Source organism: Castanea sativa, chromosome 2 (assembly GCF_040712315.1).
Source record: "Castanea sativa cultivar Marrone di Chiusa Pesio chromosome 2, ASM4071231v1".
NCBI lineage: Eukaryota > Viridiplantae > Streptophyta > Magnoliopsida > Fagales > Fagaceae > Castanea > Castanea sativa.
In genome coordinates this window covers 38,160,485-38,170,654 of record NC_134014.1, presented here as the reverse complement: position 1 = coordinate 38,170,654, position 10,170 = coordinate 38,160,485, and the positions used below count along the sequence as shown (strand labels likewise).

At 35.3% G+C, this 10,170-nt stretch overlaps 1 long non-coding RNA gene and 1 pseudogene across 1 annotated transcript; both read left to right on the top strand.

Moving 5' to 3' along the window:
* Positions 1-911: 911 nt before the first annotated feature.
* On the top strand, positions 912-1,247 carry LOC142624403 (uncharacterized). Its single transcript, XR_012842326.1, has 3 exons — positions 912-960; positions 1,036-1,093; positions 1,192-1,247. It is a non-coding gene; the product is annotated as an uncharacterized LOC142624403 (long non-coding RNA).
* A 3,055-nt stretch (positions 1,248-4,302) lies between these two features.
* On the top strand, positions 4,303-7,439 carry LOC142623194 (L-type lectin-domain containing receptor kinase IX.1-like; annotated as a pseudogene).
* Positions 7,440-10,170: the final 2,731 nt, after the last annotated feature.

Sequence of the window (10,170 nt, the reverse complement as noted above, 5' to 3'; positions counted from 1 at the left end):
ATTCTATTTACTTTGGTTAAGTTTACTACTTATAAACATTTAGTGTCAATCAACTATTTGCATTTAAAGTTGATAGCAGATTATTATCTCATCCCTAATTTTACAACAACAACAAAAAACCCTTGATCCCATGAATCAATGGTTGGATTCCTCATCTCTTACTAAGGAGGAAATTTAATGATCACTAATTAAGTTACGTGATCATTAATAATCATAGAGAAACTTGGATCCCAATTAGAAATTAGAATTTGGAATATACTAATATACCTTTCTAGCTAGCTCTTCGAAAGGGTGATAGACTTTGTTTCTTGTTGAAACAACATGTTACTAGATATTTTTAAATTAAAATAGTTTTATATCTTGACTCTCAGCTTTGCCCGAATTTAATCCAACTTGTATACTTAAAAAAAAAAAAAAATTATGAAGATGCAAAATTAAGCACAAAAAGAGTCAAGAGAAGGGTACAATCTAAAATAAATTTAGTTATAATCTTGAATAAATTAGTTATGTCAGCAAGACAGATGTGATATGACAAAGCCTACTTCTTAATCATTATAATATGTTGTCTGATTAGATAGAAGCATCTTGGTGAATATGGCACTTTAGTGAAGGATATGACCATCCACAAATAACAAATATTATTTCCATTTTATAGTAGTGACATTTTATAGTAGTGACACAGGTTATTGTATAAAAATAAAATAAAATAAAAATAAATAAAAACGTTGATCATCTATGTTGTCTAGGACAAAGTTTGCAAGGAAAAAGTTTGCAATTCCCACAACTTTCAATTGTGATTTTTTTTTTTCAAATGTATGTTATTGCTTACCTTGTTTTTATTTCATGTTATATTGAGATAGGAGTATGGGGAGAGTGGAAAATATTGAAGAGTAGGGTGTTGTCCAAGTTCCCCCCCCCCCCCCCCCGGAAAAGACCTGTTGGACCATTTTTAATTTATTAGTAAGATTCATTTTCATTATATATTTCCTATTGTTATATTTAAAATAATATGTTTCATTAAATTTGGATTTTAAGTAAAAAGCAATTGGAATTGATGAAATCTAAGGGCATTGTCGATAAGATAAGCACAACTGTAAGTGAATAATATTTATAGTTTTTAGATTATTGTTATTGTTTAGTTGACATGACATATTCATGGAGATCTTAATTGAGTTTGAATATCTATTACAGGTTAAGAAGGAGATTAGAGAAAAGTGGATGAATCTTGATGAAGACTCTAAATTAGAGTACAAGAAAGAAGCGCGTGAGAATTCTAAAAAGTATGCTAATTTGTCACATAATATTCCTCACAAAGCACGTAAAGTAAGTATTTACCTATGAAACTTTTAGCATTCAGGATTATGTATTAAATTTCATAATGAAACCCTTTTTATTCATTATATAATGCAGGTTTCATTATATACTCGGTGTGCCCCTAATTGTGTTCATTTGATGGTTTCAAACTTAAATGAAAGACAAAGATTTGTTATTCGAGAAATGGGATTTGGTAGTATGTTGGATTTAAGGTCTATACAGTTGAATAGAGATTTTTGCAAATGGTTAGTTGATCATATTGACCACAATTCTTGTGCATTGGATATTTGTGGAAGGAGGTTACCAATATCCACTAAAGATGTAGAATTTATTCTAGGAGTAAAATCAAGTGGAGTAGATGTGTCTATTGTTGCAAGCGCTGAAGAGATAAATCATATATGCCAACAACATGGATTAAATGTGGTAGGGGATATACCAATTAACCTCTTAGAGGGTAAGTTGAAGGAGATGAAAACATCAGGAAAAGAATTTGTTGGTTGTTTTGTGCTGTTTGTATTGGGTACTTTATTATGTCCCACTCCTAAACCTTCTATCAAACGGTCCTTTATCTCAATTCTCCTTAATATTGACGAGTTCAAAAGCTTGAATTGGGCGAAGTTGGTGTTGGATTTTCTTATTCGAGGTGTGCGCAAATATAAAGAAAAGAATCGTGTTAGTGTTAGTGGTTGCTTGCTATTTTTAATGGTAATTTGTAGAAAATAATTACTTTCAAGAATATGATTTTCTTTTTTATCAAATTTGTATGACTCTTTTGACTAAATTTCTATGACATACATATTGCAGTTGTTTTATTTTGAACATGTCAATGTTGAAACAAATATTGAACATGTGTCCAAACAACCTCAACCACGTATCTGTTATTGGGGGAAAACAGAAGTTAACCAAAGGATGCTTAAATTACATTCAATTGGAAGTTTTGACAGTCCTAAGGTAATAATTGACTTTTGTTAATGTTTGACTATTTATTGCTAATTCCATAAATCCAAACAAGAAAACCCATTCATCAAGCTAATCAAAACTGAAACAAAATGTTATTCATCAAACAAAATCTCATCCCTCTCACCCCAAAATCAGTGAGCAAACAAGAGGAAAAAAAAAACCCCACATAGAAAAGAAAATAAATTAAGGAGAAAGAAAGGGTACCCGATGGCCACCAGCGTTGGTGATGTCGTTGAGAAGCACCGCCAGAGATGGTGGTGTTGGGGCAGGTAAAAGCTTGGCCACGGCTGGACTTGAGAGAACGAGAAAAGAGAGGGACCTTAAGAGTGGAGAAGGTTAGACCGGCAAGCACCGCCGGTGGTGGTCGGTGGGCCTTGGAGGCTTCCAGTTGTAGTCATGGTTATGAAGATTAAACTTGTTGGAAGAGAGAAAAGTTTTGAAAATTGGATTTGGTGAATCTGAAGACAATAGAAAGGGGAGAGGTGAAGAAAGGTAGCCCAACACTAGGTGAGACACGGATCGATGACGTGGTAGCTAGTTACAACTGTTGGATTAAATCAAAGGCTGAGATTATGAATCCCATTTTTCTTATACGAAAGTGCAAAACGGTGGTACTACTCAATAGGGAATTCCGTAAAAGTGCACTGACATGTGATATTAGTGTTGTATAATGTGAGGATAGTACCATCAAATGTGAGGAAAAAAAAAAAAGAATTATGAATGTGATAAAAGTACAGTCACATGTGATGTTGGTATTATGCAATGTGAGGCTGGTACCATAAAATGTAAGAAAAAAAACAAGGGAACCACCGAACGTGATAAAAGTACAATCACATGTGATGTTAGTACAGTCAAATGTGATGTTAGTATAGTCACATGTGATGTTGGTATTACGAAATGTGAGGCTGGTACTATAAAATGTGATAAAAAAAAAAAGGAACCATCAAATATAACAAAAAAAATAGTCACAGGTAATGTTGGTACTGCGCAATGTGACGATGGTACCATAAAATGTGAGAAAAAAAAGGGAACTACCGAATGTGACAAAAGTGCAGTCACGTGTGATGTTGGTACTGCACAATATGAGGATGATACCATAAAATGTGAGAAAAAAATAACGGAACCATCGAATGTGACAAAAGTACAGTCAAATATGATATTGGTACTGCACAATGTGAGGATGGTACCATAAAATGTGAGAAAAAAATAAGGGAACCACCGAATGTAACAAAAGTACAATCACATGTAATGTTGGTACTGCGCAATGTGAGGATGGTACTATAAAATGTGAGAAAAAAAAAAGGGAACCATCAAATGTGACAAAAGTACAGTCACATGTGATGTTGGTACTGCGCAATGTGAAGATAGTATCATCAAATGTGAGAAAAAAATAAAGGAACCATCGAATGTGACAAAAGTACAGTTACATGTGATGTTGGTACTGCACAATGTGAGGACGGTACTATCAAATGTGAGAAAAAAATAAGGGAACTACTGAATGTGACAAAAGTACAGTTACATGTGACATTAGTACTACACAATATGAGGATGGTACCATCAAATGTAATATTTTGGTAACCTGATATAGCAGGTTGACTACTAGTAGGTTGACTACTAGTAGGTACCATACCCCAAAAAAAAAAAAAGGAGGTACGCTAGAATTACCCTTGTTATATATATATTTAAAGAATTGTTTTATATTTCATTCCTTTACGTTGTTGACCCTATTTTGTAGGCGACGAATTTGCATCATCTCTATATTTTATGATATCATTTTCATTCATTCACACTTGAGCATCATCAGGTCCATTTATTTATTTTATAGATAATTATAATATTCTGTTAATTTAGCATAATCTTTTCTACCTAGGTCTTAAGTATTTTACGTGTGAAAGAAGTCAATATTTGAGGTAAAGGCTCTTAGCAGACATAAGTAAATTGTTTTCAAATTTATTCGTATAACCTTGACATAAAAGCTCAGATCAAATAGCTAGCTTTGTTCTCCCACAAAATTCTCTTTTCCAAGCCATGGCTACCACTTTCTACAACTTATTCACGCTACCACTATTCTTCTTCCTTTTTCTTCTTCCCTCTGCTCATTCGTCAGTTTCATTCAAAATAACTCGCTTTGATCCTAATGCGTTAAACGTAATATATCGTGGAGATGCTGTACCTTCAGTTGGAGCCATAGAGATGAACAAAGTCAATTATGTGTGCCGTGTTGGTTGGGCCACCTATGCGGAGAAGGTGCCACTCTGGGACTCCAATACAGGAAACCTCGCCAACTTCACAACTCATTTCTCCTTCATTATTGATACACAAGGCAGTGCTAATTATGGTCATGGGATGGCATTCTTCTTGGCACCTGTTGGGTTTGAGATCCCTCCAAATTCAGTTGGTGGCTTCCTGGGCCTATACAACACCACAAACAGTGATTCATCAAAGAACCAACTAGTTCACGTTGAGTTCGACTCTTTCGTGAATCCAGAATGGGATCCTGCATTTACGCATGTGGGAATTAACAACAACTCAATTTCTTCTGCTGTTGATACCACTTGGAATGCTAGTTTCCACAGTGGAGATACTGCAGATGTGTGGATTACATACAACGCTAGTACCAGGAATTTGAGCGTTTCTTGGACTTACCAAAGGACCCCAAATACTCAGGAGAATACTAGTCTTTCTTACCAAATTGATTTGAGAAAGGTTCTGCCTGAGTGGGTCACAGTTGGATTTTCAGCTGCTACTGGTTATTATGGAGAGCGACATACGCTTTTGTCATGGGAATTCAGTTCAAGCTTGGATATAAATGTAGCAGGTGGAAAAGAAGCGAAAGGTCGTGGACTAATAGTGGTTCTGACAGTGACCGGTGGTGTTCTGATAGCTGGTGTGATTATAGCATTTTCAATATTGTATATATGGAAGGGAAAGAAAAAGGAGACAGAAGAAACAACAAATTTAACTTCAATTAATGATGATCTAGAGAAAGGAGCAGGGCCAAGAAGGTTTTCTTATAGTGATCTTGTTTCAGCTACCAATAACTTCCCAAATGAGAGGAAGTTGGGTCAAGAAGGATTTGGTGCTGTTTACAAGGGGGATTTAGCTGATTTAGATATGTTAATTGCTGTGAAGAAAATCTCGAGAGGGTCTAAACAGGGAAAGAAAGAATACATAACTGAGGTGAAGATCTTTAACCAATTGAGGCACCGAAATTTGGTGCAACTCATAGGATGGTGTCATGACAAAGGTGAGTTTCTACTTGTGTATGAGTTTATGCCAAATGGTAGCCTTGATACTCATCTCTTTGGCAAGAGAAATCCTCTCACTTGGGAAGTAAGATATAAAATATCTCTTGGATTGGCCTCCGCATTGCTTTATCTTCATGAAGAGTGGGAGCAATGTGTGGTGCACCGAGATATCAAAGCAAGCAATGTCATGCTAGATTCTAGTTTCAATGTTAAGCTTGGTGACTTTGGGTTAGCTCGGCTTATGGATCATGAGCTAGGTCCCCAGACAACTGGAGTGGCTGGAACTTTAGGATACATGGCTCCAGAATATTTAAGAACAGCTAGGGCTAGTAAAGAAACTGATGTCTATAGTTTTGGAGTAGTTGCATTAGAAATTGTTACTGGAAGGAGGTCAATTGATCCAATGGGAACAGATTTTGAAATGGGGTTGGTGGAGTGGATTTGGAATCTTCATGGAAAGGGGGACTGTAGACAACTAAATTCTTAGTTTGAAATAAATCAAACAAGTAAAATAGTTTCACAAATGCGAATTTATATTGATGAATATGTGGTACAATTCTCTGTAATTACAAAAGAGTGATCCTCTGATTCGATCTCCTTGAAAGATTTTTTGATTGGAATTATGGTAATGTGATTTTGATTTGAACACAAGATATCCTTCAATTTGGCTAAGGAATGGATCGAAGATCTTTGAAACGGAATTACAACGAATCTCTGGCTATGAGCTTGTTAGAAATTTTTTGTTCTTCGTGTTCTTCGTGTGTTCTTCGTGTTTGAAGGTTTGTGGTGGAAGTTCTTCGATGCTTTAGAGGCTTGATTCCGTAGAGCTTCATTGATTTATGTTGTGTTGAGGTTCTTAGAGGGTTTTGATCTTGATTCTAGTGAACTTTGAGATTTAGGAAAATGATTTGGATGATTTCTCTTCGATTGTTCTTCGTATTTGAAGGTTTATGGTGAAAGTTCTTCGAGGCTTTGGAGGCTTGAATTTGTAGAGCTTGACCAATTTGTGGTTTGTTGAGGTTTCTGGAGGCTTTTAAGCTTGATTCCAGTGACCTTTGAGATCTAGACAAGTTGTTTGGTTGACTTTGCTTTGAATGTTGTCTGTATTCGAGGTTGAAGTTCTTGAAATTCCTGGAGGCTTCGGGGTTTGATTCCGGTAGAGCTTCTGGATTTCTGAACTCAAGATATCTTCTTCCTTCTGTCCTCCGTCTGTCTCTTGTCTGTCTTCCTCTCTTCTGTCCTTCGTTCGGTGTCCTCCTAAATGTCTTAGTAAGGCTTCTATTTATAGGAGTTTAGGGGTGGGTGAGCGACACGTGGCAGAGTTTGATTGGTGACACATGTCATAGCCTGATTGGTCCGCTTATGTCATCGTTTACACGTGCTGGATTACTTGTGTCATCGCTTACACGTGCTGGATTACTTGTGTCATCGCTTACACGTGCAGGGCTGTTTGTGTCATTGCTTACACGTGCTGATGCAGTTTCATGCCTTTATTTCAATGACACTTGGCAAATTTTTATTGGTTTCTGAATAGTGATGGCAAAACCTAGCAGCAGTACGTGGCGCTTTGTAATTGGTTGTATTTTGTGGGCTTGGTAGTATGATGTGTCAACTTGTGATAGGTTAGGAATTTTCCCTCTCTACAGGGACCTTCTTTTGGCTTTGGATGAGAAGTTACAAACAAATTTTGATGAAAAACAAGTAAAATGTTTGATGATCATTGGACTTTGGTGTTCTCACCCTGATCCAAATCTGAGGCCCTCCATAAGGCAAGCAATTCAAGTTCTTAAGTTTGAGGTTACAATGCCAAATCTTCCAACAGAGGTGCATGTTCCTTTGTATCGTGTACCTACACCAGCAACAATTAGCTCCAATGAAGCTTCTATAAGTACTACAAGCCTTCAACATGGTCGTTAAACATATTTATCATCTTTGGTTGTAAGCATTGTTTTAGTATTAGCTGTTGTTTGTATGGAGTTTGTTAGGGTTTAGACCCCCGTTGTTGAATCACAAGGGAATTAGTCGTGTGGTTAGTTTATCCAATTATGTGAATTTCCAATTCATGGGTAAACAATTTAAGCATGTGATGATAAATTATATAGTATTTCACTAATCACACGAAATCAAATATAATGGAGATAGTGATGTGGTGAGGTAGGGAAAATCAATGGAGAAACTATTCCAAAGGAAAAATCACTATTGAAAATAATTCTATTAAGATCTTACTGTGTACTTAATTTGTTTGTATCATGTACATTTAAGGGTTAATTTGTATTGGGTTGAAGGAATCAAGAGCTAAAGAGTAGAGCTGCAAGTTGTTGAATCTTGGTTGAGTGAAATTGTAAGGGTCAGACAAAGTCTCAAGCAAGTTAAGCATTTTGAAAATTAGTTGCACGACAATCTCACGTCTCACCTTTGTCGAGTGTGATTGCTGGAACTTTAGACAAATTAGTTATTTACTTCTGTATTGTACGTACCTATTCTTATACTTTGTATATGTTAAATTACCGATTGTCCCAAAAATTTAAGCTTTTTGGACAATCGGTAATTTAAAATGGTATCAGAGCAAGAGATCCTGAGTTTGATCATTGGTTTTACTCTAACCCCCATTTAAAATGTTAAATTACTACTTGTTGGGCCCCCACTTATAAAGGGAAAGTTTAGGCCCACAAGTGAGGGAGAGTGTTAGACTTATAGTTAAGTAATTAAATTCACCATTTTCTAATAACTTAAGCTTTTGGGATAATCGGTAATTTAACAGTATATAACCCTTATTTCCCATGAAATTCCGTACCCAATTTCCCATTTTGAAGATCTAGAGAGTAACCTAAAACCCTAGTGAAACAAAATCATTTGTTCTCTACCTTCATTCTCTTCAATTTATCAATTTCTAGGCCAATTCAGTGTCTATCAAATTCTATTGGAGATTAAAACCAATACACACAAAGAATCTTTCAGAGTTTTTGTTATTGTTTGGTGTTTGGGAATCATTGGGGTAGTCCCAAAATATCCAAGGAGCCTTGGAGTGGCCAAGGACACTTGGTCTTGCAATTGATAACTCAATTTGCAGATCCAATGAATAAAAGAAAAAAAAAAATTCAAGGAATCAGGTACTAGTAGGAGTTAGAAGCTCAAGTACATAGTCATTACTTAGCTTGGAGGTTTTTTTTTTTTTTTTTAAACAAGATAGAATTCTACTCTAGCCTAATCTAAGTGTAAATGTGTATGAAACTCTCTCCTGGAGTTTTGAACTCGGGCCCTTGCCCCCCACATCCCACAAGTTTTTATACTTGTGGAGTGACCATCGTACCAAGGGTGCGCAGTAGTGTTGCGTCTATTCTTATTTAGTAGATCATTTGGTGCTTTAGGTCCCGGAGAGATTTTTGCTCAGTTTCAAGTTTTTCTCTTAGTAAACACTTGGTATGTTTGGGGTGCTAGTACTGTGATTGGGATTTGTAATTTGTTAAAATTGACATAAGCTGATAGGCCACAAAATCGGGGTCTAAATTGGTAATTCACACTTTCTCCAATAAAGCAAATCCACTACAATAAGAGAAGTTTCAATCTTAAAAAAAAAAAAAAAAAAAGTCCTAGACTCTTCATCTCGTAGAAAACTTACATCTCGTAAAAGTTCTCACTCCTTTTTGAGTTGCACGAAACAACAACAGCTATAAACAAAATTTTGCTAATCAAGTTTTAGTTCAATGCAGCCAACCTCATCTGCCAACAAATGATGTCCGAGCCACCAATATCTGGGTTAGAAAAGTAGTACTAGTAATTGACAGCCAAAAGTATTCACGTTTATATATGCTTATATTGTTCCTAGCTATATGATGTAACACACCTCTCATTCTATGCCGTAAGCTAAGTTCAACGCATCAGCGTAATGATTACAATAAAATCTGAATCCAAGGAATTTTTACAATAATGAAGTGTATATCAAAAGGTAAGAAAAGTAAGAGAAGGAGTATTAAAAACTATAAGCTCTAAATTAGCGCAGGAAATTATGATTGTATTAAAGTCTTTTAAACATTATCTTGTCTAATCGCTCTGGTTGTTATCTCTTCTTGGAATTTTGTAATATTATGCTTTTAATGAATTCGGAATTGCTGAACAAGTCTTTGTTTTTTTAAGAAGAATCTGAACAAGAAGTCATTATATAATCTAATGCGTGTCTTCAAAGGTAGCATTTCTTCTATTTGTTTTATTTATTACTTTAACTTACCATTAAAGATTAATAAACTAGAAATTAACATCAGATGGTGCGGGAAACGAAGATCGATGGATGCAACCTTTTGACTTTGCAGGTGTTGGAACTTCATTTTCATGCAAGTATTCATCTAACCCAGTAATGTTTAAGAACATATAATCATTCCACCTAACCCAGTTATGTTTTTTTTTTTTTTGTGACTTTCTTCTTATTCCTTGGTAAATAATTTCAAAAGTTTCAAACTAAAAATTAAAATTTAAGACTATTACAAATTTAAGTTTACAATTGGATTGACTTTTAAAAATCATATAAGTTTAAGCCTACATTTCTCTAGTTTGATTTGGGGGTTTGGTTTGGATTTGATTGAGATTTTAAATTGATACTATTTTAGAAGTCTAGGTTCGATTTCAAACTATATATACATCAGTTTTTAGTTTT